Source organism: Xenia sp. Carnegie-2017, unplaced genomic scaffold (assembly GCF_021976095.1).
Source record: "Xenia sp. Carnegie-2017 unplaced genomic scaffold, XeniaSp_v1 HiC_scaffold_23, whole genome shotgun sequence".
Lineage (NCBI taxonomy): Eukaryota > Metazoa > Cnidaria > Anthozoa > Malacalcyonacea > Xeniidae > Xenia > Xenia sp. Carnegie-2017.
In genome coordinates this window covers 17,357,636-17,384,031 of record NW_025813486.1, presented here as the reverse complement: position 1 = coordinate 17,384,031, position 26,396 = coordinate 17,357,636, and the positions used below count along the sequence as shown (strand labels likewise).

General features: G+C 33.7%; 3 long non-coding RNA genes across 3 annotated transcripts; 1 reads left to right on the top strand and 2 right to left on the bottom strand.

Annotated features, from left to right (window-relative positions):
* Positions 1–1,700: 1,700 nt before the first annotated feature.
* LOC124448325 lies at positions 1,701–2,464 on the bottom strand. Its single transcript, XR_006949019.1, has 3 exons — positions 2,441–2,464; positions 2,142–2,252; positions 1,701–1,856 (listed from the first exon to the last, which is right to left on the bottom strand). It is a non-coding gene; the product is annotated as an uncharacterized LOC124448325 (long non-coding RNA).
* Position 2,465: 1 nt separating this feature from the next.
* Positions 2,466–3,582, bottom strand: LOC124448327. The gene is made up of 3 exons (XR_006949021.1): positions 3,550–3,582; positions 3,109–3,186; positions 2,466–2,802 (listed from the first exon to the last, which is right to left on the bottom strand). It is a non-coding gene; the product is annotated as an uncharacterized LOC124448327 (long non-coding RNA).
* A 7,447-nt stretch (positions 3,583–11,029) lies between these two features.
* Positions 11,030–12,097, top strand: LOC124448324. Its single transcript, XR_006949018.1, has 3 exons — positions 11,030–11,110; positions 11,699–11,784; positions 11,859–12,097. It is a non-coding gene; the product is annotated as an uncharacterized LOC124448324 (long non-coding RNA).
* Positions 12,098–26,396: the final 14,299 nt, after the last annotated feature.

Below are 26,396 nucleotides of genomic sequence, written 5' to 3'. Positions count from 1 at the left end.
TCCACGCAAGAGCATGTTCAGTTATGAGTTCTTCTCTTGCTAAAATTGTCAAAAAGCACATACATAGCATGACACATCAATTGAAACCATAAAAATGTTCCAGTAACTTGAGACCAACGTGGACGATAGCTATGTTATATGGATAATCGTTCTATCCAACAAATAAAGTCTACAATATAATTAAACATATTTTATAAACTTATTTTAAGTAACACTTACACTCGGGTAACATGTACTTGTTGGCCAGTCTCGAAAGGTAACTATTAATCTGCTCAACTTCCTCTCTGTGGAATATGCAGAACCTTTTGCCACCGTCCTCCCACAATACCTTAAAATAAGACGAGTTTGGAAATTCTTGTTTATAAGAAATTCATTAATGTCTGAGTAGACAATACTGAGAGTGAACATCGATATACGTATAAGTACACAGCCAGCATTCATTATAAAAACACATGATACCAGTGTACCTGGCATGTCCAATGTGCTTTGGCATGCATCACAGATAAAGCAGGTTTTATTTCGTGAGCATTTGACTCATCCGACTTTGATGCCTTCACTGCCCACTTCCAATATTTACATATGATATCTTGCCAAATGTATTTAACATTGTTTGGAATCATTTTGTGAACATGGATGTAATTAGAGTAGCCATAAATCTCTCCGCGAAACATGTTTACAGCCCACTGAGCAATTGCATGCCGGCAACCTGCAATTCAGTCCTGTTTCGTCTAGACGACTCTTTCGTTTTCCTTTATTTCCAGCAGCTCGCCAATTACTTTCACCACATTTCCGTCATCAGAAAAGTTCTGTAACACAAAAGATTCAAATTCGAACCATGATCGTGGAAAACGAACATTTATATATTGATTCAGAAAAGGCTAAACTGTCGATTTTATTATTTATTACAATGAATACAATAGCCAAAATGCAAAACCAATAATAATGAATAAATATCATTATCAATAGGGTAAGTATTGAGTTATAATGAAAAGAACTTTACTCATGTAATGGTGTATTGTACTGAACTGTACAAAACATTTCAACATCAGTGCAAAGCATGACCTCCAAATTACCCGAACTTGGGAGTGGAATAAACCTTTCTAATATGCTCTGAAACATGTTCATTCAAGAAATAAAAGATCTCCATAGTAAGACTGACTTTGTTCTCTATAAAAGAGAGAAAACAAGAGTTTACATTATGAAAGGCTCCTTAGAATGTGTAAAAATTACAGAGTTTGACATAATACCTTCCTGAATGTTTATATCGGTATAACTTCATGTTGCCATCTACATGACAGGAGTGTTGGTTGGATGAGCAACTAGGACAAAACATCCACTCTTTTCCCTGGGCTTTTTCCACCTCATAATTAAAATATTTCCATTCTCGAAAGGCTTTTGTGAACGTTCGTGGATTTATTGATCCAAACTAAAAATTGAAAGAAAGTAGAAATCACATAGAAAAAATTGTAGACTTTTGCCACACATACATATACATTTTTCATGAATTTGGATGTTTTCCATAACACTAGTGACAATGGTAATTGCTTTACACAAAAAACTATGTACAATGCTGAGAGTTTACACTTAGTAATGTGGCACACACAAAGTATTTATGTACGCACCCTTCCTTTGAAACACTTATGTCTTCCAATGATTTAATAAAACTGGACTCAGAACAACCTGGCATTCTCTTTGCATTGTGTTCCACAGCAGAAGTAAATCCTGTGAAAATAACACATTTAAAGACTTTGGATTTGCTGGCCAGTAGCCATTACCAAGAATATCTGCAAGTGTCGGCATCAAGAATGCTGAACAAGAAACACACTTGAATGATGTACTGTTTATGTCAAAGCGACCTAACAATAGAAAAGATTAATAAACATGATAACTAAAAAGACATTATGTACATAGGATGGCAGTTTACTGTATACATGTAACTATTACAGTATGTAAGAAGAATACTACAGTAAATTAATGAGTAAATTATATAGTAGTCCTTCACAACACTGATGAAGAAGAAAATCAAAAATGTTTAAAGATTAATGTCAACAGTTGTCGGTTCAATAAGATTACATTTTATTGGAGCAAACACAAAATTTTGCATGTTCAACATTGCAAGTATAAAATACTTTGTACATTACCTTGTGTTGTACAAATAGTCAGCATGTCCTTACTGGGCACGGAGTGAAAGGTTGATTTTCTAGAGCAGCCATGACAAAACTTTTGGACAGGATGCAAAGAAACATAGCAATCTAAGAAACAAATATAATAAATTTTCATCATTAGACTGGGAGATAAAACCTTTTTTTGTATAAATAATAGAATTATATCACCCCAAATTATATACCTATAAGTAGCTACATATGTAGGTTGATTTTGACATCAGTTAGCATAGTGCATATGACATTTAACATACTTTTACCATATTTACATGACATACCAACTTCAATTATTTGTCCATTTTATCCAATGAATGTGATGGCTGAAGTGGTCTGAAATGATTACCCATCCACCCATGTCTATCATGGAATGGCTTTCTTTCATGAATTTTCCTATCACATTCAACACAGACTGGCCAGTTACTACCACACTGAGGACACTTTATCAAGCCTGGAGATTCCCCACAATTGAAGCATGGTGTGCCTTTATCAACTGATTCACATTGGATCAAGGTTTCGAATATGGTAGATCTATTATTTTCCCAAAGAGAATGAAGCTCTTCCATGCGATCAGACCATTTCTTGGCATCCTCTTTCTCTGAAGCCAAAAGTCCTCTGCATTCAAATATAAGATTCTCTAGCTCTACAAAACAATAATGACTTATATTATAAAAAATTTAACCAGTAAAGAAATTAAAAATTGTTAGCTGAGTGAACTTGTTGTGGACAATTTCTGATTAAATGAGACGGTATATGATCTAAGACAATTTCAAATAAAGGTGCTCAATATCAAAGTGGATAGAGCTACATACATGCATTTCAACAAATTATTGCAATTATTGATTTCAAATGCAATTATTAGTTTTACCAAAAGCATTTCAAGCATGAGCAATCATTAGACAAATCTATTACATTTAACTTAATATTATACATATACATTGATGCTTACCAATATCAACGTCTGTTTGCTTGTGCTCATCATTTACTTGAAAGTCATCAGCCACAGAGCTATCATACTGCTGGTTATCTAATATAAATTTACAATGCAATTTCTTATACAGTACCTAACTTAAACAACATTGACCTGTAACAGTTTTAGGTACAACCATGCATGGTAATGTAATGACAGTTTACTCAGTTGTCTTTCTGCTTACCCATAAGAAACTAAATAGTCAAATCTGCTAAGGACACTGGACAAAATTGTTTGAGCCATATATGATTTAAAGCAGCAAAATTGTACAGTCATTTTCAAGTACAAAATTTCATAGCATGATGTAGTTACACATGCATACTACATATCATTTAGCATAAAATTGCAAACAAGAACAACAATCTCAACATACTACTGAAGATAGTAAATTTTAATATAAATACTAAATATTAACATTACCATTTTGCTTAATTGATCCTTGACGGCAGCGGTGGGTCAACCTCTTACAACCAACTTGCACTAAGCGAAAATGAGAAGGCTTTTTCCCCGACATTTTGATCCTTTTCTTTCGCCAACAAGGCTAAACCATCATTCAGAACTTTCTCCAGAGTCTCGGATTTCTTCTTTTACACGCTGTATATCAAGGTAGAATAAATAATAGCTTAATTGTAGTTAAAATTTGCCTAATTTAATACACAATGATTCCATTCCTTTTGAACAGCAATATCTATAATATGGTGAATTCTTACGTTTTAGTCGTTTTTCCGCCATGTTAACTTTTTGCGGGTGCGCAAAACGTATTGAATTTGGATAGTTACGGAGTTTCCCTTGGATTGATGATTATTATCTATTTAAGCCGTTTTGTCAATTGATGCTATTCATCTATTTAAGCCTGAGACTGTGTTGAATACGAGTATAGAAAATATCAAAACTATTTATTTTCCTAACATAAACACTTTTTTAAAATTTTATTTATTAAATTGCCAACTTCTGTGGTTTGCGGATGCTGAAATAGCGACAGAAAAGGGAACATTTCTTGACTCCGGTAAGTAGCACAGTATTAGTTTTACTGTTTTGTTTTTAACACGATACTTAAAGTGTGTTTCTACTACTAAGTTTTAATTGTCTTGTTTGTTCTTCACTTAATCGCTCACCAGACGTGGCGAAGCTGTCAATTTTTATCGAGTTTTGCATCCATTATGGATCATGATCAAGGCATCAAGCTAAACTCTCCTGATTTGAATTGAGTTTACCTCCCAAAAATGGGGCATAATTTGTTCATGTTTTTTTTTTAAAAGATTAAGGGAAAGTTTACAACAGAGTTGTGTTGAAATTGAATGCAGTGCCATGCAAAATTAATGAGAACTATGGTATATGTTGTATAATAAAAATAACTATTAAACTGTTTGCCTGCTCAATTTGACTGACTGTATGGTGTAGACAATTATAATGAGATTGGAAAGTTGGATTTATGCAAACAATTTTAAAGTACTACTTAGCGTTTCTGTAAATGAAGTATTTATTGTTATAGTAAACAGGTTAATACTTCAAAACCAAGATGAAAGTAGTGTGTTGAACAAAGTGCAAAGATTTGTTTCTACCTTGAAATTTTTGTTCAACAGTAGCTTATGATTATATCATTAATATGCATGAAAAAGTTAACATTATTGTCTCATCTCATTAAATCCATACTTGGTATGATTCCAGGTGATCCACAAATTCACATCAGATGCATTGGTTACAATGAAGTTGAATGTAGAAGAAGCAAAAATAGATGGCAAAGAAATTCTTTGTGTCTTATGAAGAAATGGTAGAAATCAATAAAAAGAATTCTTTAAACAAATTGTAAACAAATTTAAATTTGCTCATGGTCAAGCAACCTAGTCAAAGAAGGAAAGTCTGTCTTCAACATGTGACCTTTCCAATTATTTAGTTTCTTTGTACAAAATACTATTTTTGAGAAACTTGATTTGTAAGTCTTTCATTAATATTTTTTTACCAAGAGATAAAAGGAACTAATTCAAAGGCTTGATGTAAAATACAAAGATTTATCAAGTTGTTTATCATTTAATTCCCAAATGTTAGTTTGTACATATAAATAATTAGTATTGGTAGCTGTAAGTTGTTTAAGCAAAACAGAAGAGTAGTAGTGCTTGAAGGGGTTAGCATTTTTGAAAAATTATATCTTGTTCATGACATATATTACACAATTCCAAAAAACTGTAAGTAATGCACAATAATATCTATAGAACTTGATAAATTTCTTCACCTACACTGTCAAATAACTATTTTGCCTTCATGCAGCAATAGACAGTGTTTTTGTCAGAGAAACCAATGCACTTTAGTTTCCAAGTTTGTAATTTCAATGGAAAATGAATGTAGTTCTGTTCAGTAATAGATCCAAGATTCTGCCAAGCTGTTTACAAAATACAAATTACCAAGCAACAGTGTCATGGTGTTTTGAATTTTTTTCTTTTTTATAGCTCTTCTAGTTCAACATACTTTCTTTATGAGTTTTCAGTAGATTTATCAGGTAATGACAATAAGATACTTATCCATGGTAAACTTTCAGTTGACTTATGTCGTAGGACTGAAGCAAACATTTTCTCGCTTCCTTAGGAGCATTTTTACACAGATTTATCCATTTGAAGCAAGAAAAATAGGTGCACCAAACTGTTTACAAACAGTCAAACACACAAAAGCATGAAATAATGTATAAGTTTGACGAGGTTGACAGGTCTAGTAAAGAATGCCGTTTGATTTTCACTTTTAAAACGCTAAAATGTCATAAAATAACTTAAGTGTTACATCCAAAATATGCGTTTCTCTACCGTCAATCTTCTTCATTTTGACGTGTGTCTGTACTGTGTTTTTCACGCAATGCTGAAGCATTATTTTCACATGATATGCTGTCGGTATCGTAATTGTTTGGTTTTTTTTCTCACTTGTTTTCGTTCATACAAACAGTATTAGAAATCAGGAGGGAGTGAATATTGCAAAAAATTTTTAAAGTGGAAGTTTTGACCACCAAAATCCACCATTACCGCCATGTTTTTGACCACGGGGTCCAGGCCCCTTTGCCCCTCCAGGTTTATAAAGATCAATGTCCAGAACCCTCTATTTGTAATACTAATAGAGGGCTGTGACCACTGATCTGATAATAGACTGGATATAGCTTCTATAGGAAGCAAAAGTGAAGCCTAATTATATATGCAAAATGCACTTCCGGGTACCACAAGAAACACAAATTACAAAAGAAATGTATGGCGGATAACGTCTACATACAAGGATTTTCGAATATTTAAGGCATTTCGTGACCTTTTACTAATCTCAAACATCTGTCATGGATAAAAAAAGTTATGTTAATCAATTTGACATCAAAATGATTCCGATATCTGCAAAATATTGGCGTTCGTTTTCAATTGAAAGTTGGGCTTGCAAGAATCGAAGATCTAGAATGATCTAGAATGAGTTTCGATGCTTAAAAAATTCGTTTAGTACCTTTCTTTTATCATTCTTTATTATCTAGACATTGTTTTATGTAACTTTTGCCGTGACTTCATTAGCTGGGTACTGTTGTTGTAGGAAGAAGACAAATTTACTAAGCTTTCATCCTCTCTTCATTCTTATTTTCAATTCTGTTTGAGCAAAGAAACAATAAATTCAAAACTCTCAATGTTCCGAAAATGGGCTTGTGCATCACTGGTTGCATCTTTGAACTCATTGTTGCTACCACCAAACTGCATGTAATGCAATGCATTGTAAATCACAGCATATGCATCCAGAAAACCATCAAGAGATTTTACTCGCTCTACCCAACGAGTTGTGGATGGCGACTTCAACTTTTTGAATTTCAAGCCGTATTCCATTATTATTTCGCTAAAATACTGTAAACGTTTTGGAGAGCTGCTGAAGAAGGACGTTATCTTTTGAGCTTGACCCAACATGTTTTTTACTGGCTAAAGTGAGCAAGCTTTGGCAACAACCAAGTTTAGCCGATGACTGGAACAATGAACATATAGTGCCTTCGGATTCTTCTCAAGTATACGACGACATACGCCCTTTCTTAAACTGAACATTGCACTAGCTCCATCGTATCCCTGACCTCTACAATTTATAAGAGGGAGCCCAACGTTGTTTAATGTTTGTTCGATATTTTGGGCCAAAGCAAGACCAGTCGTCCCATTTTTGCAGTCATTAAAGCAAATGAATCGTTCGTTAACATGTTTGTTCTGATCAACATAGCGTAGAACAATGGGCATTTGCTCTTAATTTCCACACTCTGCTGCTTCGTCAGCCAGAACTGAGTAAATGAGAAGATCACTGTCGTTAATGGCAGAAACAATCTTGTCAGAAATTTGCTTCCCACAAATGGTGACAAGTTTGTTTTGAATGATCTTGGAACAATAGGTTGCAGTCTTCTTAGCCAGTTTAAAATGTTCCGCCAGTACTTTGTCTCCACTAGAGATTCTGTAATCAAGGAGGGCTTGAAAATTTCCCGGATTACTTCATGAATAATGGCTAGAATCCTCACGGTGACCTCTTAAAGCTAGATTTTGCCTGCCACATAAAATAACTGTCTCAACCATAGCACGCAGAATACATCGACTGTACTTGATCCTTATGCTGAGGAGACTATCAGCTTGCTCATTTATACCATCAGCCTTTCCAAGCATTACTTCTTCAAAACAAGATGCACGCAGAACAGAGTCTCGGTGAACGGAAGATGCTCTGTCGTGATCTTCAAGTCTTTTCCCCGCGTTCTGCCAAATGGTCAACGGTTCTTTCAAAAGATTGGTGAGTTTGTTACCATTGTGACCAGTCTCTTTTCCAAACAGTACACATGGCAGACAAAATGCACCATCATAGAGTTTAGAATAGCACAGCCATTTCCATTGATGGAGCCACTGTTGCAAGAACTTACGACGCTTTGATTTTACAGAGCCAAACTCACGAAAAGGAAAAACAAAAGATGGCGGAGGCTTCCAATGATGTTGTAAAAGATTGAACTTCGTGTCATCATCAATATTTGCCAGACCAACAAAATTGCCAATATGTAATGGATCAACTTCACTGACATCAAGCCTTTTCTTCTTATGCGATTCAGTTTGAGCTTCCATCAAAATACGATCGCGTTTAAATGTGCCTAAACATGAAGTTCGAGGTGGGCTAACACAACAAGACTGTTCCGCATCATTGATATTTGCACTTGATGAAGAAGTCAAACTGTTTTGGGAGCCACTTGTGAAAACATCAGTGATTTTGACTTGCTTTTTCGGAGCCTTTGATTTTATTAATTCCTCCACGGATTCTTTTAAATAAAATAGTATCAAAGGCACAAAATGATTTGCTTTGAAAGACGTTTCCAGTCCTGGCAGAGAAGATGCACCATATGCTGACCAAAGAAAGACCAGTTCTTGTGTACAAATAAAGAATGCTCAACTCGAGGAAGAATCTGACCATTCAAAAATTTTGCATATTTGCTTGTCTCTCCCAGGGTGTCAGGGTAAACTGAGCGTACTTTCATACCAGTAACAGATGAACGAGAAAACATGCATAGCAACGAGGAGTAGCAACAGTTACTTGCAATTCTTATAGCTTCGGGAGTAACAACCTGTGATCGAGAGGTTTTATCATGTCGGTCATAACTATCACCCAGTGCAATACCAGATGCTGTTGCAGAGAAAACTATGTTATCACTCTCAAACACATCAGCTTTTTCCTTTAAATATGGATGGAATGAATAAAACTGTGGGTAGCTGAACAGTTCAATGCTTGTGAGACCACGCAACAAAGACTGCAAGTCTTCCTTACCAGACAGCACCTTAGAGCACGCTCTATATAAGCAGTTACCATCACCTCTAGTTCTACACAAGCAATAAAAATAAGAAAGCCTATTGAATAAAATCACTATTGACTCTATGTTGATAAAGAAAAGCCTTTTAGGGGAACATTCATCAAGCCTTAAAGTGTAATTTTTTGGGTTGCCTTTAACAATCCATAAATATTTTTTTAGATAATTGAATCTAAGCATGGTAATGCCAGTGATATACTTTCCCAACCAAATTCATGAGACCAGCTTTCAAGAGGAGTATAAGTACGTACCTAATAGCTAATACTATGTGCCCTCCTAACTTTAATCAAAGTGCAATGGTGAGGACTCCTATACATAAGGATCAGGATGCACATATGCACATATGCAAAAATAAAATATGGTGATGTAATATACAATGAAATATGTTAAAGTATTACAATATAGAACTGTTGCTCTAATATCTTTATGTATAGTGGGTATTTTTGAGATCATAATAATCATGTAAATACCATACAGTAACATAATATCTATGTAAATGAAATGCTTTGCTGTGTACCCACCCTTTTCTGATCATAATGTTTTAGGGTAAATTTAGAAATTTGGCACACTGTGCATGATTGTAAATGAGAGCATACACTCAAAAAAACATCATCTTGTAAACTCAAGATTGTAGTTATAACAGCAACAGAGAAGATTCAAAGAAATATTTCAACTTCATATGAAAGTCATTATCAAGCTAAGTGTGGAAGAAATAATGAGGAATTGTTGTGGCTGAAATAATATGTAATTACAGTTTTCTTTGCTAAATTTTAGGAAATTGACAATATTAGGCATGCAATATGAAAATGAAAAACTCTAATGAATAACATGGTTGGTCCAGCATAGCTCTTACATTCAACACATTGCATAGCTTAGAAAGTTAGTATTTATAAACAAGCAAAATGTATGAAAAATGTGCCCTCTCTGTTTGGCACATTGAGCACATATTACAAAATATTACATGGAATATTTATATATCTATAAAATATCTTGAAGTAATCTAATATTAAATTATTAGCTCTTATATTTTTATGTATATTAAGTAACTTTGAAATCACAATATCCATGTGAGCACAAGTAGAGTGGTGATTTCTCCAGGAAGTACGTAGAGACTTCTACCAGTTACTTTAATCCAAAGAAATCTCCACTATAAATATGCAGGATTACCCAAATTCAAACATATAGTTGTGAATAAAATGTTTTGTGATCTTATGTTATATGACACTTTATAAACTTGGCACAACAACATGCATAATTATGTGCACACTAGTTATGGCATAAATCCAAAGCATTGCATTATACTACTGGCTAAATTTCATTGAGCCAACAATATTGGACATGGAGTTTGAAAATTGACATTGTAAAATAGAATACAGTAAATTTTGATTTAATAGGTTAATTCAGGTCAGGATGCTTTGAAATTTAAATAAATTCGACAGGGAATAAACACCCCATGTGCCCCTTCCCATCATATTCCTAACATTAAAAAGAGTAAGCCATAAGCATTACATAAATACAAGTATAGACCTATAGCTATGCATTACAATGACAAGCATAGTAAGCAGTAAGCACTTCAAGCTACTTACTTTAAAGGCCGCCAATTATCTCCCATATGCTTAGGGTTAAGCAACTCTGCGTTAAGATCTCTCGCCAGCTTTCCTTTTCGAAACAGGTCTGTTTTAGTCGGAATGGCAGCAGAGACTTTTGCTTCATAATCCTTTCTTACAGAAGAAATCTCGCTGGTTTTACTGTCTTGAATCAATGAGCCAAGATCGTATATATGCCTACTTTCAGCCATGATGACTTTAAGATATAAATAATCCAAATGCCATAGTCATGTAATTATAATTTTGAAGGTTTGAAGATTTATAACGCTGGCTCAAGTGCATCAGTCAGAATAATTGAGTTCTATAATAACTAGAGCGGCTATCTCAAGCATTGAGTTCTATAATAACTGGAGGGGAAACGTCAACAAAATTAGTATAAATTATTAGCGCGCGGCCGCGTGGTCAAAAACATGGCGGTAATGGCGGATTTTGGTGGTCAAAACTTCCACTTTGAAAATGTTTTTCAATAATCACTCCCTCCTGATTTATATGTTTTTACGAAAACATGGCGTTGAAGTATCACGGCACATGTAGATTGATATTACGAATAAAATTCAAGGTAAGAAACTTTGAATATTTTTGATAGAAATCAGTAAAGTTGTTTTAAATTTTGAGATGTAATCGTGTCTGTTATATAGCTGGTGATTAAAACCTGCGAAAATCTAAGATGTCAATATTTAACGTTTTTTAAAAACACCAATACTCACCTTAACTACAAATGTTGGTAAATATTTTCTTTTAACTGCCTTTCATGATTAAATTGATTGGTCATAATTTAAAATTTGGGCAAATACCTATTATCAAACGGCTCATGACATGTTTTTATAAAATGAAACCATTTAAAGATGGATTTCAAAATGGCAAATACCATGGTGAATGGTGATAATAACATTGTAATAGTTCTTAAAAGAACTGTTTTAACCAGAACACTAACCCAACAATTCGAAGGAATCGTTATTTACAGCTAGAAAGAGGCACTATGCATTTCGGCAGACTACTCGTAAATAAAACCATTGTTCTCACGATATAACTTACTTTAAGTGCGAGCACTGTAGTGAAGTATAATGCAAACAAAAAACAGGTGCCTTTAATGGATATTAGCCTCAAGTGAACCAATAAACTTACTCTAAACTTAAATTTTTTTTAGATTTATTAAGTGAATAAGATTTACATTCGATATATGGGTTGTCTGTATACAACTATTTAGTGAAATTTATGAATTTCTGCAAAAAGGTAAAAGCAATCCATATAATAATATGTATGTATTAAATGTTGTGTCAATGTTGGTCTGTATCTTATTATAACAGGGTGCTGTTAAAGCAGTTGTACCAAGTATAATCAAAGGAAATTGAAAAAGAAAATGAACTTGCCAAGGTAGAAATGAATCCAATATATATTAAAAGAAATATGTAAAATTATAAATAAAATAAATTGTAATATCCAATAAAATATAATAAGGAAATATAGTAATAACACAATGAACACAATTAACGTTGTTTTTTAATAAACTACATTAATTTGCCTTTAAATTGGCAATTTTTGAAAACATTTGTCACTCTTCTTCGAGTTGACGAAATTTTTCTGGCTAAAATAGGGCATGTTTGTTTAACATGCCCTTTCTTTTTGCAATATCGACACATCATTCCTAAAAAATATTAATGTTTCAGATTGTTATATTAACAACAAGAGTCTATACTACAAAAATGTGAACCTACTTGCTCTGCATTCAGTTATGTGGTGGCCAAAAAGACCACACTTCTGACATCTGCCTATGGAAATTGAAAAAATTGTAATTCTTACAACAAAGTATTTAACAAATTATGATATTATGTACCATACCATGAAATTTTTTTCTTCTATCTGTAATGTAACAAAGGTAATACAATGTTAAAATATTATTAATCAAGTAGGGTCATAAAAAATTTTTATATTTCAAAACATTTTAAACATATTCAGTAGAAAAATATTAATGTCATACTTTGGGATGGACCACCACCAGTCCCCACCACACTTGTAGTGCTTTCCTCTTCATGTGCTGCAATTGGAAAATATTGTCTATTAAAATATAAGTTATTACAACAAAGTCTTTAATGAATTGCAATATAAAGTAAATGGTTTGAACCAGGGAGTATCGTTACATGTTTGTAAATGTAGATCGTCCAGGTTGGTATAGTCCTGAGAAGGACTGTTTTTGTTGTTGTTGACTGATGTTTCGACAACCTTAGTGGTCATCTTCAGAGTCAAATGACTCTGAAGATGTAGGTTAAAATATTCAGTATATATTCAGTAAATATTCAGTAAATCAATTAGGGTTAAAATATTCAGTAGAAAAAGATTAAAGTCATACTTTGGGATGGACCACCACCAGTCCCCACCACACTTGTTGTGCCTTCCTCTTCATGTGCTGCAATTGAAAAGTATTGTCTATTAAAATATAAGTTATTACAACAAAGTCTTTAATGAATTGCAATATATTACATCATACCATTAAATTTGTTTCTTCTATCTGTAAAATAATAAAGTATTACAATAATATAAATCAAGTAGGATTAAAAATATTCTGTAGAAAACGATTAAAGTCATACTTTTGGATGGACCACCACCAGTTCCCACCACACTTGTAGTGCTCTCTTCATATGCTGCAATTGGAAAATATTATCTATTGCAGACTTCAAATGTATTTGAATGTTTTCACTGTAAAACCTAACATTTCAAAAATATAATAAGTATTTTACAGTTTGCAGGACAGAATAGGGTTGTCATTCTTATTTCTTTGTTGTTTATTTATATTTCATTTCCAATTTCAATATGATTGTACTGGCACTACTGGAAGTTTTTTTAGTGGTATGAGAATTGGTAGAGATACCATAGGATGACCACATGACTTTTTCTTTTTGTGGTCTCTTTTGTTGGTCTGTAGCATCATCAACTTCTGCAAGTATATTAAGTGTAAGAACAACAAATAGTTAAACTGAAAATATAACTCACAAAACATACCCATTACACGTTCGTTTTCTTTTCTTCTGCCACTATACAAAGAGATTAAGTAATTTCTTTGTATAAGTTTATGTTTAACATTAGTATTTGAACATATGATTTATAAACAAAACAGTAGCATGAATGCTTACTTCTCTTTTATTTTAACTGTGTTTGCGAGACTAAAAAACAAGCAACACCGATGTTGAACATAAAAATAAGTTGCCCGAAAAAACGCGCTTTTTGTGTTAAATATAATACAGCACCGATATATTTCGACTAAATATGTGAATTACAGAAAAGCATTGTAAAAGCGATAATGACAAGGATAAAAAAGGCAATAGTAAAAAAATCGACTTACCAAAACAAAGACTTGTCAAATTTCAAAAACGACTCTTTAAATTTTCCCGCCTCCAAGACCAAGAGTAATTTAAAGTCGTGGTCTCCACGCGTGTATATCTCGAGAATGCAGAAACACATGCCAGCATAAAAAAATAAAACTCAAATTAATTTTTAGCAAAATAACCTTTTGAATATTAGAGAACATGGATTAACTTACTTGGTAACGGTAAATAACTTTAAAGATGCATTATCGCAGTTACTTTTGCATTCTATATGCTAAGACGCTTAGTGTACGAAAGACATATGGAATTATTATGTCTTGTAACAGGCGTATGGGACCTAGAAAGCACAAATGTGCCCAGTAACACATAAAGCCATGGGACCCACAAATGTGCCCAGTAACACCCATGTAACGTAAAGCCATGGGACCTAGAAAGCACAAATGTGCCCAGTAACACCCATGTAACACGCACGTGAACATAACTAATACGTTCACACGAGTAATTGTTTTAAATTCTACTGATGTTTGAACAATACTAGTTTGCTCAGTTTTTTTCTGATTTTATTTCCTTGAATTTTATGGTTCTCTGTCTTACACAGATGATGCATTCTTATCTTCACGAAAGCGTCACTACAACATTTAATCAACTTTAAGATATGATCTTCTGTAACAACAGAATCATGTACATGCTGGTTCAATGAACTAAAAACGTTTCTCTCCACACATTCAGTTAAAACAGTGTTGGATATTGCACCTGTGATATGCGAACAATGTGGCAAACTTCCGTTGCAAGAATTAATCATTCGCATAACGCATTTCTCGGTCTCATGACACACTTTTAGAAGATCATCTGTTGGTATTTTTAGGCCACCATGAGTCTTCCAAGACACAAAGAGGTCTGGAGCCCTGTTTTTCGATGTATGCAAAGCAGCAATACAATCTTCGCAAGTGATCTTTCTTGCAACCATTTTAACAACATAGCCAGCAATGTAAGATATAGCTGCTTCCTTATACTCAGACAAAGCAATGAAGTTGGGCACGTCACAATAGTCATGCTCTTCTTCAATTGGTTTTCGCAACTTCATATCATATCGTCTTGCCGTTGTCACATCAGAAATATCTGCCATTATTTCATTTGTCTCGCAACGATCATTTACTTTTGTCAAGATTTCAGTGCTATCTTGAGCAATACAGTTTCCATGTCCTCCTTTGATGTTATGTCTCATCAATAGTTGCTTGTATGCAGCTTTAAACTGACGTGGTGTTGGATTGTTATTCCATCCACCCGCCGCTCGTACAGCTGAAAAGAAAAGCTCTAAGTGATCTTGACTCATTTTGTACGTCAACAAATACCTGAGAACTGGTTTCTCCGAAACAACGAGTTCCTCTGTTAATTCCTTAACGGCCTCAATGCACATGAGGAATCCGAGAAATCCAGTTTTTTTCTTATGCAAGAGAATTGACTTGCCATCAGCAGTCTTCAATTCTCTTATGTAATCTACAGCTTGATTTAAAAAATCCTTTATGTACGTATAATTGCACATTCTAATTGGTGCCTTGTAGTTCTTAGCTATGGGATTTCTAGAGTTAAGAACATCAAACAAGCGATCAAATATACGAATAAAGTGCACAGTTGCACCGCATCCTTTAAACTGTTGAAGTTTTAACATACCTTCACAATATTCTAATGCATCAGCTACACTAGAACTGAGTGCTTGCACAGCTAGATTGACTTTCATTTTTTGTGAATGCCAATGAATATGACAGGAGCGAAGCTTGTTTGCTAAGCGCAAACCCTCTGACTCCTGCAGCTCAACTAGTTTAATCAAATAATCCCACCTTATCAGGTTATTGTTTGCATCCTTCAATTCTCCCAATTGGGTCAATGCACCTCTCACCAATTTGATCATGTGACATACATCTAAAAAGTATAAATTTTAAACGTGAATCACATGGATGCAAAAGTATGCTTGAAAATTATCTGGAGAGAGTTTTGCTCCAAGAATCTTCATCATTGTTTGATGAGAAGATGGACCATTAGCAGTTAAGCTGGTGACTCTAACACCAACATCATGTAGTCTGGCAATACATTCTCTAGACAGGTCAGCTTTCATCTGTCCAGAAATGCCATCAGTTAGAAAGTAACCAACAGGAACTTTCCACGAAGAATCAAGAGCAACAGCCATATATACTAAGGCTTCTGTTGCTTCAGGCAGTGAGTCGTCATCATTTATGCCAGTTCCCATGTCAACAAAGCCAAAGACTTTGTCTCCATCAAACTCAACATGTTTGCGAATTGCCATTTCATCCAACATTAAGGCACATAGAAGGTATTCTCCTTTCTTTTTAGCTTCTTCAGCCTTAAATTTCAGTGCAACAAATGCATCTCGAGTGAATCCTGGATCACCATCAATTGGATTATACCAAGTGCGGATTGTTCTTGGATGAGGCAATGCTAAATTAAACTTTTCACGTACATAGTCATAAGCTTTCCTGGAATAAAATTTCAATGTAAGAGCAAATGATCTTAGCTCAGGGGGGTAGGAAACACGTGTTTTATCTTCATGTGTTAACCTATTAAATATATCCCTTGACACTCCTGAAAGGGTATTGTTAAGAATTTCAGCCTGATCAACATTAACAAAACCTTCCTCTGTTAAACTTGAAACAACAGAAGACATATCATTGACTTTCATTCTCAGTCTACCATTTTGCATCCTGCTGTTCTTAAGTTTTTTCTTAAGTGACTCAGCTTTCTCAATGACCTCCTCTAACTGACGCTTCAGTCTATAAGGAGATTGACAACTGTATGTATGATCATGCAATAAACAGTTCAAATTTATCACCTGATTATCATGTTCTTCAATAGTACAGTCATTCTGGGTCAAATTTATTTGATTATCATCCATGACTAAATCTGGCATGGGCACCAGGCTTTTTTCAAATTCAACCCCTTCACTTAAAATATATTTTCCAATACATACTTCATTCACAGGAATATTGAGTTGTGTTTCTATATAACTAGCAGCATCTAGTAAACCTTTAGCCCCTTCATCACTGTAGTCTATATTCTGTCAAATTGTACAAAAACAAAAAGCTTTAAGGACACATTATAAATTTAGATACTTCTATTGTATGATACATACCACAGCATTTTTGAATATAGTTGGCACCGCATTCAGTTTTAACACAACTCTATTCCCGACTGTTTCCTTCATATGGTCAGAAAAATGTTCTGAACAAATCCGACTCCATTTCTTTGGGGCAAACTCATTCATAGTTCGAGAGTTTTGCTTAATGCTAGACACCCACATCTCCAAAAGATGTGGGTGTTTTGCTGCATCTGGAAAGCTATAATGAGCAGAAAGTTTGAGATAAATACAATTTAAATTAAAGATTATGCTTTAAAAAAATTAAAAAAAACTACATACGAAATGGTATAACGCCATCAAACGACAAAATTACAAAAACGAAGTGCTTTGTTTTGAGAAATAATGAACAATATTTTATTGCATACCGGTGCCATGAAAAGTTTGTTTTTCTTGCACTATTTTTGCATCCATGTACAACACAAGATTGCGGCATTTTTTGCAATGCAAGTATTCAAATAAGACTTCGCAACAAATGTTTTGATATTTATTGTAATGTCTATAAATACGCAATTGTGGTGGTCAAATCCGGAGGGGCGAAAAAGTTTTCATTTCATGAGCCCGCGTCTCTCCGCTGACTTTGACCACCAAAATCCGCCATGTTTTTGACCACGAGGCCCAGGCCCCTTTGCCCCTCCAGGTCTTATAGAGCTCAATGATCTCAAGGCGGCCTTAGATATCTGATGACGCCAAAAAAATGGCGGATTTCGTCCTTTGCCGCTGAGATTTACCGAAATTGACCGCTTTTCCGAAAATTTCACAATTTCCCACTCCCTCCTGAGGAAAGAGTGAGGAAAATGTATGTGTGTATTTCGGATTCGGCAAGCAATTTTTCGATGAAAATGGATGTAAAAACCTTAAATTCATAACAGCGAGTGAAATGTGGTTGTCAGTTATCTGCTCGTACGAGGATGCATTTATAACTATCGACGAAAGACCGATATGTCGGCTACACATTTATGAATGCAGATGTGCGTCGTTTTCTTACCAGCGTCAAACTTGTTTGATCGATTAAACTCTTTAGTCTATACAAAAAAAGTATATCATAGTTCATCTCCACGGTTCACGAGAGAGAAGTTAGCTTATTTGTTATCATTGCTATTTTGCTTCTTTTCATGCAATGGGCAATGGCTTTTTTCGCCACAATTGTAGGATTTTTACTTGTTTCTTTAAAAAAGTACATATTAAATCTCTGGATAATTACGGATTTTCTGTAATTGAGTTTCATATGAAATTTCTCAAAGACTCAAGTCTGCATAGGTTTGGTAAATGAAATCAAACAATATTGTATAGAAATTACTTTAAGTAACCTTTTTGTGATGTTCTGAAGTGCAACTGCATCAAATACTTGTAAAGTTGTAGCACATTTTGATTTTTTTGTATTCATATATGAATTGGGCAAAATGCAAATAATCATCAAAACACTTATGCTTCCAATGGTGCTTATAATTCATTTGTAGTTTTAATACTTCAACCTTTCTTTTTCACTTTGTTTTGTTTTTCCTATATTTGCAATAGAAGTGCACTATAATTTGAATGATTAACACAGTTTTCACCTCAATAATAACTTTCATAAGCAGATTGTTGTGCATTTTGTTCTCTGAGTATCCACATCTGGTGTTTTGTTCATACAAGAATGATGAAGTGCAAGTAGATATGTCATAGCAAGGCAATAAAACCAAATGAATTACATACCTATAGTGTACTTTTATGCTAGAAGCATAAAAGCTTTTTAGAAATTAGAAAGTTATTGGATTATATTACCTCTATATCAGTAATCTCATGATAAGAAATAAGAAGCAAAAAATTTGTAGAAAAGCTTTGAAAAGTGAAAAACTTTTCTTTAAAAAAGCAGCAATAATGCATATGATAAATCTCCATTCTGTACTCTAATAGGTAAATAAGCTCAAATTTTTCTTAAAGAAATATAAGAAATATATAAGAAATACACAGTACAGTAACTTTAAAGGTTTCAATACTGTCCCTTTAACGCTTCAGTATAGTGCATTAGATATTAGTAACATTCAAACAACACTCAACTAAAATATTTTGATAAAGATATGACATTATTTAAACATTAAGTTACATAAAACCCAATGGCTTATACAGTTTGAAGCTTCACATCTGCATCGAGTCATCATCAATCTCAGTACAAATGTTTACATAGACACAAACTTTATTGCCTTCCATTTTACATGTTTGTGAATTGACATTTCATTAAGCATCAAGACACACACAACCTTCTTGCCATCTTTCTTTGGATAATGAACTTTAACTTCAAAGCATTCAAGGCATCCTTAGTGAATCCATTGTCTCCATCCATAGAATTTGAACACGATCAAATGAAATAACTCTGGATAGGGTAGACAATAAATCAATTATCTTTACAGCATTATCATTTTTTAAGACTTTGCCTGGTCAATAACATCTTCCAGTCATCTTTACTCCTTGATCTTCTCTGCATGTTGTCAGCAAATAGAACATAACAAGCTCTGCTCCAAATCATGGGTACCGTTGGGGCTGATTATTTCTTTTTGATACTTACTCACATAGCAAAATGTGTGCAGGGTCTTTTTTGCTTTAGGGAAACTATTTTGCAAATAAATGGGTAAATTTACGATTTTATGCATTAATAAATGACAGAAAAGTATACAGAATTTTATAAACAAAAACAGGAAAACATCAGTATATTCGGCGTTTAAGTCAGTCTTAAAAAATACGATCTTTAACAGGGGCGGATCTAGAGTATGTCAAATCCGTCGCGCGACTGATGTTTGAAATTCAAAAATTACCTATTCATATTAATTAAAAATTCATTAATTATTCTTATTTTCTTATCGCATTTACTTCGTGATAAAAATCCCGCATTATTTATTATTGAAAACTAATGACTAATGCAATGAATATCTCGTTGGTAACCAGATCAGTTGAATTTTAATTGACCTGGAATAACCGACTGATAAGCGGGGTGGCTTGACTGGTTCGACGGATAAAGGAGTCTATGAACGTCAAAAACGCTTATTTTATTGGTCAATAGCCAGATCAGTGGACAGTCTGGAATGGTCTAGACTGATAATAAGGGTGGCCGGACGTATAAGGGAGTCCAAATGCTAACTTACAATTGGTTCATTTGAATTTTTGCTTTATTGTGATTGGTTTGACGGATTTCGACTGATAGCCAACTGAACTAACATAGTCAAGCTCACTGTCTGAATTGAATGTTTGATCGTTTCATAGTAATTTTTATAGGCATGATACAAACTAAACTACAATCACATGGAATTTATGGAAATCTTTTACAAATTCATATATTGACATGAATGCTGCTGTCCAAACTGTGAATTTTTTCAAGAGGGTGAAAAATTTATGGATAAATTTTAAATGCTTGGCAAAGACGATCTCGCCAGCGACATTTCAGTCATTGATGTTCAAAAGAAAGCCAACATTGTTTTGAGTTTTATCAGCAGAAATTTACATCGAAAATCGTAAGTAAAGGACAAGTTAAGTGTATGCATGAATGTAATATATCAAAGTCAATTATGCGAGTGTGTGATGAGATTTATGTCAATATGGCATATGGTAAGCAGATCGATGCTTTTAAAATTGTTGTTGACGAAGGACTTTTAGCTATGATTTCTTTAGTGCTTGGGGAATCGTGGCCGTTATACGGCAGCGAAATCCTACATTCCTGCAAATATATTTCAATGGACAAAAAATCTGTGGCCATAAGGCGCCATACTACTATTTACTTTATCATAAACAAATGTTTTGGGCTTTTCAGTTTATGATCATCGATCATTCAATCATTGGACAGTTATACTACATATTGTTTAAGATTTGAGAAAACTAACATTGATTACATGTGAAGCTGTTTACTATAACCTGTGACTTTGAGTCTTCTGATCCATGAAGCTTTTTATTTTGACAATTTGACTGAAATGGTATTAAACTGAGTATTTCACATACATGAAATGTTGTCCCATGTCACATATTGTCCCCTTTTCTAACTGAACACCTCATGTAGAGATGTAAAGGTGTGTTAATCTACGGCTCATACCAGATTGGTTGCCATAAAACTTAAAGGGCTATTGATGTATGAAAAGCATTTTCTATAAAGTAAAAATGTCTTCCTATGTATGCAGATAAACCTTGAAATTTGGCAAAGCAGTAAAGTATTTTTCATGATCACTAGGTAATTTTTCTGATGATCATTACAATTTCTAAACTAAATTATTTCAGATTTACATTTAAACGAGCTTTAATCATATGAAAAGATATTTATCATAACCAGTAAGCATGACACATGAACCAATTTTAACATTCATAAAATGATATAATTAAAAACATGTTGGTTACATTCTGTTTGTATTTGCAAATACAATGCTACTAGTGATTGCTATATAGCACACCTTGCACATATTTACAGAAGATAATAGTCAAGTGAAATGCCTAATAAACATTTATGGCATTAAGCTGTCTTTAACTGCAAATTTTCACTCTGATAATTTTTGCTTAATCTTTGGCAGAAAAAAATTTTGAATTTTTTCCCAAAAGGTGAATTTGCTAATACTGATGTGAGATGGGTAAAGGGTTACAATAAACTTGCATGGTTTGAAGTCTGAGCTTTTCTATATCTATGAACTGTCACTTGTAGTACCAAATTTCTAACTTAACTCATTACATAGAGGTTTGAATGGGGTATCTAGAGGGGTCTATGCCTGACAACTTGGTAGAAATTTTTAAAGACTATATCTGTTTTTGAATAGCATTATTGTAAAATAAATTTTACGTTCCTAGACATGCTAATGAGCCATATATTTGGCATGATAATGAGCCTAAATATTTGGCAAAACATTCAAGTATTGTTCACTTCATTTTTTTGAAAAACGTAAGCAAAATGTGTTGTTTTACGCAAAACGATGCCCACAAATACATTTTGTATTTCTCTAAAACGCTGAAAATGGCATTTTCAAGGCTCTGAAATTCAAAATTTCTCAGGGGAGAATACCTCAGACCCCCCCAGGTGCGGAGCGCCTTCGACGTTTTATGACTGATGTTTGAAAAATCCTAGATCCGCCCCTGATCTTTAATATGTATTTTATGGCTTTTTAAGTGCATGTATAATTGCTTTTCAATCGTTGACGGACTAACAAAACAAACAACTACCTCACCTGTGAGAAGCGATATGTTCCTTTTTGTGGAAACTACGACATCCAATAATTGAACGATTGAAGTGTTGGCATTATAAAAGAATTGCCAAAAAAGAATCGTCACTGAATATGGAACTAACATTATCCATATTCTGTGATATCGTGTTTGTTTTTGAAAAATTCTTTATAATTTACTATAGACACTAGGGGGAGGTCGAGAATATTATTTTTCTGCAAAGCGATCATTTAAGCAAAAATACGTCCTTTGGCCGCAATTTTTTTGGCGTCCTCGCCCAAGTAAAGTTAGCCGCTCCAGTTATTATAGAACTGAATGGTCAGAATGAAATTTTGATGTTCGTGGGCTTAGATGCAATTGTCAGCAGCGATTTCCCATCGTGACGTAGGCTAAAAAACAATGAAATTCGTGGCTTTTAGGTGGTTCACTCGGCCAAAGAGACTCGGGATTGTTGCACCAACCAGAGCCCTCTATAAGAAAGAGTTGGGACATCTATTGTTATCCGTTTAGCTTTCGTTGATTGGGCAATATAGATCACCTGATCAATTTCCGCCATTTTGGTTCCTAGTTTTGAAATTTGAGCTAGTGTTTGTATAGCAATTGCTGCTAGTAATACAGTATTTTGAGATAATATTGGTTTTTTTTTATGGATAAGTGTGTAATAACTGATTGTTGAAGGCTGCTAAATGTCATTACATATCGCAAGAATCGAGGATTACGAAAAAAATGAAAGAAATGCCTTTACGTCGAACATACGAAATTTGATTGCGTATGCTGATTGTTGTGCTGAATTGCTTTTGATATAAGGTTCAATTAACTGACTCAAGCAGAGAAACATTTTTGGGCCAAATAACATTGCAAAGTTCGTGCTGATGCAGTTTCAATAGTTTTCTTACTCCAAAGCTTGTTTTTTAATCGAAGATGATTTCTCATTATGTTCTGAAATTGGTCAATCTACAAACCTCTCAATTCTCAGCCACTTCCACACTAAAACAACTACACCAAATCACACAAAACTCTTATGATTTTCTATGTTGTATTTTGTATTTTTAGTTCATCATTTAAAAATGAAGTAATTATAATTAGGATATTCACTGAAACAGCTGACTACAGTATATTTTTGGTAATGAATTGTACAAATGTACCCTACTTCCGTAGCTTAAAGTAGAACATTACTTCTCTTCTAGACTTGTCGATGATATTTTAATTGTAGGTTTTGGTTTATAAGATCACAGAGGCATATCTCCAGAATTTCAGCTATTTGGGCTTTTTAATGTATATTACTACTGTTGCTGCCTTTCTCATATATATTAAAATATTGCTGGCTTTCTGATATATATTTAGGTGCTGCTAGCTTTTAGATATATATATTTCACTGGCAATACAAGGCATAGAATTTGAACAAACGAGGCTGAGCTCCCTCCAACACACCCCTGTTTAATCATTAAACACATATAGAAGTTTTGTCATTCCTCAACCAATAAATTTAAGACTACAAACAGTAGCATTTATAGCAAACATACTATTCTTCAACAACAGAAATGTTTCATATTATAGAAATAATATATTCATTTTAAAGAAATGCTTCACCAAAATTTTCAGCAGAATCCCTAACAAACTTTACTAGAAATAAACTTTAATACTTTATAAAGTGATAAAGGCGAAATAACTTCATATAAAGGAATAAAACGTTTAAGGCCAAATGCATCTTGGTCAAATCATTGCATATTTCAATAACTAAAAAGTAAAAAAGTCTGTCATTTTCTGCTGAGCAAGAAAATTTTGTGTTCTTTCAGAATAAAAAATATCATGCTTGGATTAAATTGTGGGGCATAAAGCAGTCACTACCATTAAATTGTTACAAATCTTGAACACAAATCTTTCCTTACCAAAACTGCATGATTACTATGATTCGAAGTTTCGAACAAAGTCTTGTCCAAGTATTTGATTACACTGATGCCAGGATAACATTGCCGCTTGCCACCAAGCTTAAAGATCTTGATAACTGGTTACAGAGTCGGAACATAAGCCGAGAAAACACGTTCACGTACGAAAAATACTTCTTACAATGGGTCACGATCAATTTGAAGAACGAACTAGTAAACCGCAAACGAAGCTCAAACCAATGAAATTAAATCAGGTCTGCCGCAAATCGTTAAAAAACGCAAAGAGCTTGCTATTATTCCTAATATATTTGATACTACCATGGAATAAGCTTAAATTGCTTTCTTCTTTTGCATATAGTTTGCATATACCCAATTTCCAATAGTATTCTTATAGTTTCACTTTGCAAGTAGGAACCAAAATGGCGGCTCCGCGCTCGCCCCAGACCGTTTGTCCCAACTCTTATTCTATAGAGTGCTCTGGCCATTGAGTTCTATAATAACTGGAGCAGCTAACTTTACTGGGGCGAGAACGCCAAAAAATGGCGGCCAAAAGACGTATTTCCGCTGAAATGATCGCTTTGCAGAAAAATAACATTCTCGATCTCCCCCTTGTGTCTACAGTAAATTATACAGAATTTTTCAAAAACAAACACGATATCACAGAATATGGATATCGTTAGTTCCATATTCTGTGACGATATCTTTCTTGGCATTTCTTTTATAATGCCAACACTTCAATCGTTCAATTGTTGGATGTCGTAATTTCCACAAAAAGGAACATATCGCTTCTCACAGGTGAGGTAGTTGTTTGTTTTGTTAGTCCGTCAACGATTGAAAAGCAATTATTTATGCATTTGAAAAGCCATAAAATACATATTAAAGATCGTATTTTTTAAGACTGACTTGAACGCCAAATATACTGATGTTTTCCTGTTTTAGTTTATAAAATTCTGCATACTTTTCTGTCATTTATTAATGCATGAAATCGTAAATTTACCCATTTATTTGCAAAATAGTTTCCCTAAAGCAAAAAAGACCCTGCACACATTTTGATCTGAGTAAGTATCAAAAAGAAATGATCATCCCCAACGGTACCCATGAATTGGAGCAGAGCTTGTTATGTTCTATTTGCTGACAACATGCAGGGAAGATCAAGGAGTAAAGATGACTGGAAGATGTTATTGACCAGGCAGAGTCTTAAAAAATGATAATTCTGTAAAGATAATTGATTTATTGTCTGCCCTATCCAAAGTTATTTAATTTAATCTTGGTCAAATTCTATGGATGGAGACAATGGATTCACTAAGGATGCCTTGAATGCTTTGAAGATAAATTCAATAACCAAAGAAAGATGGCAAGAAGGTTGTGTGTATTTTGATGCTTAATGAAATGTCAATTTACAAACATATAAAATGGAAGGCAATAAAGTTTGTGTCTATGTAAACATTTGTACTGAGATTGATGATGACTCGATGCAGATGTGAAGCTTCAAACTGTATAAGCCATTGGGTTTTATGTAACTTAATGTTTAAATCATGTCATATCTTTATCAAAATATTTTAGTTGAGTGTTGTTTGAATGTTACTAATATCTAATGCACTATACTGAAGCGTTAAAGGGACAGTATTGAAACCTTTAAAGTTACTGTACTGTGTATTTCTTATATATTTCTTATATTTCTTTAAGAAAAATTTGAGCTTATTTACCTATTAGAGTACAGAATGGAGATTTATCATATGCATTATTGCTGCTTTTTTAAAGAAAAGTTTTTCACTTTTCAAAGCTTTTCTACAAATTTTTTGCTTCTTATTTCTTATCATGAGATTACTGATATAGAGGTAATATAATCCAATAACTTTCTAATTTCTAAAAAGCTTTTATGCTTCTAGCATAAAAGTACACTATAGGTATGTAATTCATTTGGTTTTATTGCCTTGCTATGACATATCTACTTGCACTTCATCATTCTTGTATGAACAAAACACCAGATGTGGATACTCAGAGAACAAAATGCACAACAATCTGCTTATGAAATTTATTATTGAGGTGAAAACTGTGTTAATCATTCAAATTATAGTGCACTTCTATTGCAAATATAGGAAAAACAAAACAAAGTGAAAAAGAAAGGTTGAAGTATTAAAACTACAAATGAATTATAAGCACCATTGGAAGCATAAGTGTTTTGATGATTATTTGCATTTTGCCCAATTCATGTATCAATACAACAAAATCAAAATGTGCTACAACTTTACAAGTATTTGATGTAGTTGCACTTCAGAACATCACAAAAAGGTTACTTAAAGTAATTTCTATACAATATTGTTT